Consider the following 8,945-nt stretch of genomic DNA (forward strand, 5'->3'; position numbering starts at 1 on the left):
CAAATTGTTTTGGGGGAACTATGAAATTAATTAGAAAATATAGCGGTATGTTCTTATTTTTAGCAGCTTCTGCAAGCATGTATGGCGTCTGGCTTTTGGAACCTCACTGTGACTTCAGGTAAGATTTAATTAACGTTATTTGTCTCTGCCAGTCGTGTTTTTGACACATGCATTGGCAGAAAGACATAAATAAAATAAAATTAGTCATTATAACATGAACAACATTAACATTATTTGCTTTTGTGTGTGTGTGTGTGTGTGTGTGTGAAATATTAACATGTGTTGTTTTTCAGATCAGCTGCTATAGAGGACAAACTGAAATCTGAATGCAGAGACAAGCAAAGGAATAGTAAGTATATTTTCATGTTGTATCACCTCTGTTATAGAGATTTTTTAATCAGGCCTAATGGAGGGTGATTTGGTCAATCTTGGAAGAAAAACATTAGCAATGTGTCCATTTCAGCTGGCTAATTTGTGCTTGCTTTCAGTCATTCATGTAAAAATCTGTTATTTAATTTTGTTTCTGTTTAGTTTTTTTCTAAAGCGGCAAGACTCTGGTGCAAAATATTGTATGCCAGGAGTCAGGATGACTAGGCTGTGCCCAGGTCTCCAGAACATGCGACGACGCTCAGCTCCATCAGCCCTCCATCAGCGCCTTCGGATCCACCAGCTCTGTCTCCATCGGTCGGCCCCCAGATGTTGGCAGCCACACCATCTACATCTTGGCTCCTCGCTCCCTCGATTCCGCCGTGTGTTGCCAGCACTGGGATGCTCTGGGTCTGTGCCATGTGCCAAACACCATCTAAGCTGCCAGGGCATCATCGTCATCCTCCCATCACCATCCCTTCGCCACATCCTGCCATCATCCCCGCACTTTTGTCTCTTTTTTTTATAATGTATTAAAATGTACTTGAGTATGTTTGTAGTAATACAAATATACTATAAACATACTTGTATTTCAAGTGCATTTTTAATACATTTAATAGTATGTTTTGTTTTTCACCAAAGTATATATGCTGCTGTCCTTTTTTAGTGTACTTTATGAATATTTGTAATGTACACAACAATATATAATACATTAAAGTTTTCTAGATATCAAAGTGTGTATATACTGAAAAAAGCAGCTTTATAATATAATAGTAGTGTAATGCTAATGCATTTCCAATGAGATGAAATACACTTGAAGTACATTAAAACGATGCTTCAAATATACTATAACTGTAGTTCATGAAGTATTAAAAGGACATTTTAAATGTATTTTAAAAAATACACTTAAATTGCACTAAATATACTTAAAGTGGTTCCAATTTAACACAATTTTAATATATTAAATATATTACAAATAGATTAAAATCAAACTTAAACATATCTTGAAATACACTTAATATACTTAAAGTTGTTTCAAAATAATACATTTAATATGCACTTAGTATAGTATAATTTAAATATAGTAAGTATGAGAGTAGGCAAGATTTAGTCTAACTTTTATGTGGCATTGCATTTTTACATTCCATTTTGCGCAGGCACAGAGAAGCCTTAACTTCACTGGCTGTGTAAAGACGCCTTAATATAGAATTTCAATATCGGCCATTTATCATCAGCCATACGGTGAAAAGAACGATCAGTTTGTCAGTATTGGCCAGACTTGTAATATCTATGCATCTGAGGTATCATTCATATCCAGAGCAAGATGAGTTTAATACTCATGCCCAATACAAAAAGTTTAATACCTTGATTTGGGGGATTTGAAAAAGCTCTAACCACCACTTGCAAATTACAAATTCACACATGCCTTTCTCTTTATTCAGCAAACTAGAAAAAAGCTGCAAAAGGTCACTGAAATTCCTGAAGAGATTCCAAGCTTCAACTTTTCTTATTTTTGTGTGACATAGTAAAAGAACACAGCGATGAGTGCCAAACTAAGAGAAGAGCTCTCCACATGTCATGTTTTTCTCTGCTTTAATGCAAAGATTTCATTAGATTCGGTATATTGATTCAGACGAGATACATCCTGCTCATAGTGAGAGCTCATTTCAGGGAGAAATGTGACTGCTTGAGAAGAGGAAGATCCAAGAAAAGAAACATTCATACAATGGCTTTCTTAAGCTCTACTACACCACTTTAAGACCTCATCTTCCATCAGTGATCATCGATGCCCTTCATCTGACAGGTGGCTCTTCATAAATAGTCGCATCTCAAAACCTAGCCGCTACTCACTCGCTCTCACTCTCTCTCTCGATCTGTTTCTCTTTCTCTTTTGCAATATGAAATAGTCCATTATCTGCTCTCAGGGCTAATTGGTGTATTAACGCCATGCTGTGGGTGACAGAGAGAGCAAGGGAGACGCTGGATGAATATGGATGAGAGAGAGTCAGAACGTTTGTGCGCACACGAGAGAAAGACTGGGGGAGGGAGTTGTGCAGAAAGAGTGAAAATGGGAGGCCAAGGTAAATCTTTTCAGCAACACAAGTGGTTGAGAGGTGGATGGTGGTGGGGAGGTGGAAAAAAACGTCCAGTAATGGCTGCGGTTTTTTTCCAGGCGGCCTTCTCTCTATCCTTCTCTTTTCCTCTCTCACCAACATTGCCCATCAGCCCAATTATCCACTTTCCGTGGCGCCAGTGCCAGCATATGGAAATGCAAATTGCACAGAGAAATGTTTTTGTTTTTTAAAAAGCAGTTGAAGGTAAGTAGCTCTCGAGGATGGGGGGAGACAGAGGAAGCGAGAGTCAGAACGTTTGTGCGCACACGAGAGAAAGACTGGGGGAGGGAGTTGTGCAGAAAGAGTGAAAATGGGAGGCCAAGGTAAATCTTTTCAGCAACACAAGTGGTTGAGAGGTGGATGGTGGTGGGGAGGTGGAAAAAAACGTCCAGTAATGGCTGCGGTTTTTTTCCAGGCGGCCTTCTCTCTATCCTTCTCTTTTCCTCTCTCACCAACATTGCCCATCAGCCCAATTATCCACTTTCCGTGGCGCCAGTGCCAGCATATGGAAATGCAAATTGCACAGAGAAATGTTTTCGTTTTTTCAAAAGCAGTAGAAGGTAAGTAGCTCTCGAGGATGGGGGGAGACAGAGGAAGCGCGTGCACGCTTGTGTGTGTGTGTTGGTGGGAAGTACGTTTCTGGATGCTGTGCGTCACCTCCACATGTATTCCCAAGCGTTCCAGTTGCTTAAAGGAGTAGCTCACCCAAAAAAAATGAATATTTGCTGAAACTCTAGTCACCCTCAGGCCATCCAAGATGTAGATGACTTTGTTTCTTTATCGGAGCAGATTTGGAGAAATTTAGCATTTGATCACTTGCTCAGCAATGGATCATCTGCAGTGAATGGGTGCCGTCAGAATAAGAGTCCAAACATCTTTTCCAAGTGACAGCAGTCATTTCCAAGTGACAGCAGTCAAAAACAGTTCTAAACAAATATGTTGGTGCATTTTGATGTGATAGGACAACAGGGAATGGACGTTTTCACAGGAGGAAGCATTATTATGGATTATGGACTGGTATTTTTTCCAGGAAAGGCCTTAATGATGGATTTGTTTCCTACTAAATTCCTCCAAATCTCTTCTGATGAAGAATCAAACCCATCTACATCTTGGACGGCACATTTTCAGCAAATGTTCCTGTTTGAGTGAAGTATTCTTTTAAATATAGACGATTACGTCCTTGCACGTGGATGCACTGCGACACACGCCCAAGCAATTTTTCTCCGCATCCTCTTCATATTCCTGCATCTCTCCCATGCAAAAGCCCCCAGGCTGCCGAGTTAGCATGCAGCTTCTAACACTTTAGGTTTACAGATCAAAGGTCCATTTCCACTCCCCCGTGCACAACATGGAGACATGTGGCGTATGATTATTCCGATAAGCTGCTGATATCCTCCAGGGTGGAAAGGATCAAATCAGAGGCTTTGTTGTGTTCATTATGCACACTCTCTCCAGTCACCTCTCCTCACGGCTCCTCCGGAGAGCGCCGCAAAGGCAACTCCTCAAATCCGCCGCATGCTCAATTATTTTCAATTATACCCATTGGCCTCCCTTGTATCTTTTCCCGTAACTTAATTGTGATCTGAAATGACTTGTTGATTGACAGCAGAAGGCAATTGGAGGCGGGAGAGATGGTGGCCCCTCTGGTAATTATCACAGATTGGTGTCAAGCACACATATTCCACAACTCCCTCTCTATCCGACAACAGCCTTCTGAGTCAGTGCAATCACTCAGATGGGACTGAGGATGTCACAGACGGTGATATTGTAGTCATATTAAAACTCACGTATAGTGTGTTAACTGCCGTGGTTTTGTAGTAATGCAATACATAGTGCCTGGTTGGGCTTGTCCCTGCAATTTCATGCTGAACTGTCTTTGATGTCTAGATGACCTTGCTTGTTACGTGTCTTTGTGAATTACATAAAGAGCAGTAAAGAAGAGCTCCGTGAAGACATTTAATCCAGGGTCATTGGGGTGCCTCATTTCTAAGGTGATGTTCTATGCTTACTCATCTTTCGCAGCTTCATCTACTAGAGAGCAGCAACCAGAGATGTGTCTCGATCGTTTTGATATATTATATATCTGTATAAAGACAGAGTGGTATACTCAGGTTTGTGAGTGACTGGCAGAGCTGCAATGGACTCGTTTTCAGGACCATGGATAGCTCAGACATCATAGTATGTTATTTCAGCACCATGGAGAACACATTGACAGTACATTAAGTTACAAGTTGCATTCACACTTGGCTTTTTTAAAGCAATGCAAAAATACTTCATATATGAAAGATATGTCATATAATTTGATTATTTTTTTCGTTTTATTTATTTAGCATCAGTGCAAAAACAGCTTCACATTAGTTCAAACACTTAAAAACTGTGCCCTAACCAGACACAACATGACACAATATGATTTCACAACACACGATAAAAGGTGTCTATGTGAATAAGAGTTGTATCCCTAACCAGCCATGACAGCGATACATGACGAGCGACAGGGAAATCTATTTTTTTTTACATTTCTGTGTTTTTTTCTCCAAAAATTGAAAAAAGAGAATTCAGCTTAAATTAAATTTTTTCGCTCAGGGGTAGAAAAATGAATAAACAGCTTGAATATTTGATTTCTACACGTGGGGGGGAATTAAACGCCCCTTTCTGCTGATTGGTCAGCCGAAGATTAAACATGTGGTCATCAGTTCTTCCGCAGTATCTCGCAGCAGAATAATAGTCCTCTGCTGCTGCAGTTGTATGGATTAATTACCCATTTTATTGCAACTACATTTCATATTTTTCTCATCAAACGGACTAATGAATAGCTCGACACAACTTGTACCGGGGCAGAGGGCTTTTTTCTGTGTAGACCAGCTGTTCTTAATGTGATAGGGGTTCTGCAAAATAATTTGCTATAGCCTAAAGTATTTCCAGACTGTAAAGTCGCTCTTTTTTATCATGATGCATAGGCCTACTGTGATTTATTCCAAAGTGACTTATATTATGCATTTAATGTCAAATAATCTAAATGAAGCCTTTTAAAAGACAAGTATTCGCTGTGGTTCATGTTTGTAGCATGCGCCGGAAAGATGCTCAAGGAGACCGAGACGCGCTAAAGCAGCGCATTCTGTTGTTCTCTTTATTTTTCAAAGGCATTTTGTAGTTATTTTGAACGTAACGTTACACAAATAAAAATATACATTTTACCATACGACTATAAATGTCAGAGTATTGAGTTATTTCCCCTCGATGGGGAAAAAAACCAAGTGAACATCAATCAGTACTCAATATTAATTTAAACTGCTTTAAATATAACTGCTGCTTATTTCCTGTGCACTTCTGCGCTTGACTGTAGTCGCGTCTGTCTGCTTGAGTTTATTTAACCCATCGCAATTTATTGGAACTGTGTGAACTAGAGTCACTACTCACCTTAATGTTGTTCTAAAGGCTTATTAATAACACAAAAATGTCCTGCTCGCACTTGCCAATTTAACGGCAGAGAATGGTGACTTTAGGTTTCGTTTTTTGTTTTTAAGCGGATGCATATCTGTCGTAAAATAATCATATGCATCTCGTGGCGTGTATTCCAAGCAGTCTGAAGGTATACTGTAAGTGGGTTTGGTGAGAAACAAACCGAAATGGCAAGTTATTATATTTTATGAAAATCTTGCGTTGCAGTGTGAGTGCGTAGCAGCTCACACCTCGCACAAGTGCATATTCTTTTGAGATATCAATTATAATCAATTTTAATAAAACACAAGACTACATTATAAAACTCTAACAGCAGGCTATTTAATATCTGTTGTTCTCCGGTTGTCAGTCAAAATGACAGGTCTTGCGTGAACATTATAGGCCTATATACCCAAGCCAATTTATTATTCCTTCCTTTTTGTCTTAGTGTTTAAAATATTTATTTTGAAACAAACAAACTTACTGGGTGAGCTATGACAGCTGTCATATCATACCCTGCCATGCGCAGCTGATGCAAAGAATAGAATTGATATCTACACAGAAGAAAGCCCTGTCTAGACTCTGCCCCGGTACGAGTTGTGTCCAGCTATTCATTAGCCTGTTTGTTTGATGAAAAAAGATGAAATGTTGCAATAAATGTGTTAAGAATCCATACAACTGTAGCATCAGAGGACTATTATTCTGCTGCGTGATACTGCAGAAGAACTGATGATTGCACGGTTTGATCTTCGGCTGACCAATCAGCAGAAAAGGGTGTTTAATTCCCGCCCACGTGTAGAAATCAAATATTCAAGCTGTTTATTCATTTTTCTACCCCTGAACGAAATTTTTTTATTATTATATTATTATTACAATTTTTTATTCCATGGTGGAAACAAGCTTCCATACAAACTTATTTTAACCCCTAAGCAAAGAGCGAAAAAGAGAGTATATCAGGGCCTTTGCAATCCAACCGTCTCATTCAGAACCATGGACAGCACCCAGAAATGCTCTCGACCACACATGGCACCACTGTTTGCCCTTGTCCTCATGCACACCATGACCTCATAAATAAGTGAGAGCTGGAATGTAAGTGTCCAATATTAGTATATTAGACACAGATGCCAGACAAAGAATATTGAGCAAACAGAGACAACGATGTGGGTGGTCTCGACGGGGTAAAGAAGCAGAAAAGCATGTAAAATATAATATAAGGAGGGAAGTTATAGAGGAGAGAGAACTCACAGTCCAGCTGGCTCCATGTCTCTACTAACACACATCCAATTATAAAGTCTAGCAGCAGCTTAACTGGCTGCCACGAGCTGGTGAGGAGCCAGTGTTGTATGCAATCATCAGTCCATAGGGTCACTCCGATTCGCCTGACAACACCCACACCCTGCCACTGAGCTGCCTAAATGAGCAGCGGCAACAGAACACCCCTCTAATGTCATTAAGGGCCTAATGAGTTTTAATTGGGAGGAGATCTTAACTTGGAGCCCTAATTGCATCTGATTAAAGACAATATTAGTTTTACTGCTGGTAAATTGGTCGGGGAGGATAACCGAGACAGTTTTAGTGGGATCAATGTGGTCCTGCTGGAGATATTGTTGAAAGACAAGAATTGAAGTAGACATTGAAGCCGGATAGTGGGATGATGAAATGAAGGCGGCGTGAAGAAGCCTGGAATCTCTCACCAATTCAACATTAGGCATTAGAAAGAAAATATAATACCACCACATTCATGTCTCACCAAGCCTGTTTAGCTCAGTAATTTTTCACTTGTTTGTCTTTCCATGCAACAATGTTTCTATTTCCATAGTACAATCGCTTCAAACTGAATGGGGTCAAACGGTAGGACCTCCTTTCAAAGAGAGAGAAGTTTCACTACAACTCTGTTTCGTTCTGGCGAATCACATCAATGAATTGCTTTAAGTGACTGAATAAAAAAGCGCCAGACCTAAGTGATGGCCTTAAATGCATCCCCACTCTAATATCCATTCAGCCCAAACAATGGCCTACTTTGCCTCATCATGTCAAACACTCCAGCTATTAACTCTGCCTGCTAGAGAAGCGACCTGTGGAGTGGATGGAGCTTGATGGGGATAATCACAGGCCGAATTTAGCGCCATCTCTCAAACATTTGTCCGCTGTCGGGGTCAAGTACAACAAAGCAGATTCCAATCTGCTCCATACCCGAGCAACACATCCAGACTTCATAACTCACCTTGTGACAGCTGTGCTTGAGATTAGCCAACACTTCGAAGCACGAGCGCTGACAGATCCTCATAATCCCCATGCCTTCCGTGTGCTCGAGCACATTTGTGGTGAATTGCGGTGGATCAGTGATAATTGGATGTAAGGCATCGGAGACCGAGGTAAATTACGCCAACACGAGACGATATTTCCTCTGATTTCAAAAATGATGCGCTTTCTTAATTGCCATCCTCACCTGACCAATTGAAAGAGTTCTTTTATTTTTCCAAACAACCTCCTCTGGCCGGAATATGAGGGTCTAATGAGCTCCGGGTGTCCCCTGAAGCCTTCGGAAGCACCTTGCTACATGTTTCGCTAATACACCAATTAGTCATGAGCTACAATTAGTGAAGAAGCGAGACCCCCAAAGCACATGTCCATAAGCAGTAAACGCTGTAATCTCTCAGCTCTACGGCCATCATCACTTCTTTACTTCACTCATCTTCCTCTGCGCTCGCTCCCACCTGTGTGGTGCATATTAGCGGAGCGCAGCAGGCTTCTGCTAGCATATGCGTGTACGAGTGTAAGAATGTGTCTACGTTTGCAGGTCGGTGTCTGTATTTAAGTGGGCTGGGACCGGCTGATCGGGCCAGATGAGTAGGGTATATCAAGAGACACGAAAAGTCAGGGAAGCAGAAATGGGTTTTAAAGTTACAAGCTAAAATACACTCAAAGTGCAAATCTAGCGTGACCGCCGTATCTGATTTCCCCACAACTGCCTCGCTTCTTTTGCTACTAAAGGAAAACCAGTGAACCTCATAAACGGGGGTCTGC

The sequence above is a fragment of the Sinocyclocheilus grahami genome, unplaced genomic scaffold (assembly GCF_001515645.1).
Source record: "Sinocyclocheilus grahami isolate Dianchi unplaced genomic scaffold, SAMN03320097.WGS_v1.1 scaffold333.1, whole genome shotgun sequence".
NCBI lineage: Eukaryota > Metazoa > Chordata > Actinopteri > Cypriniformes > Cyprinidae > Sinocyclocheilus > Sinocyclocheilus grahami.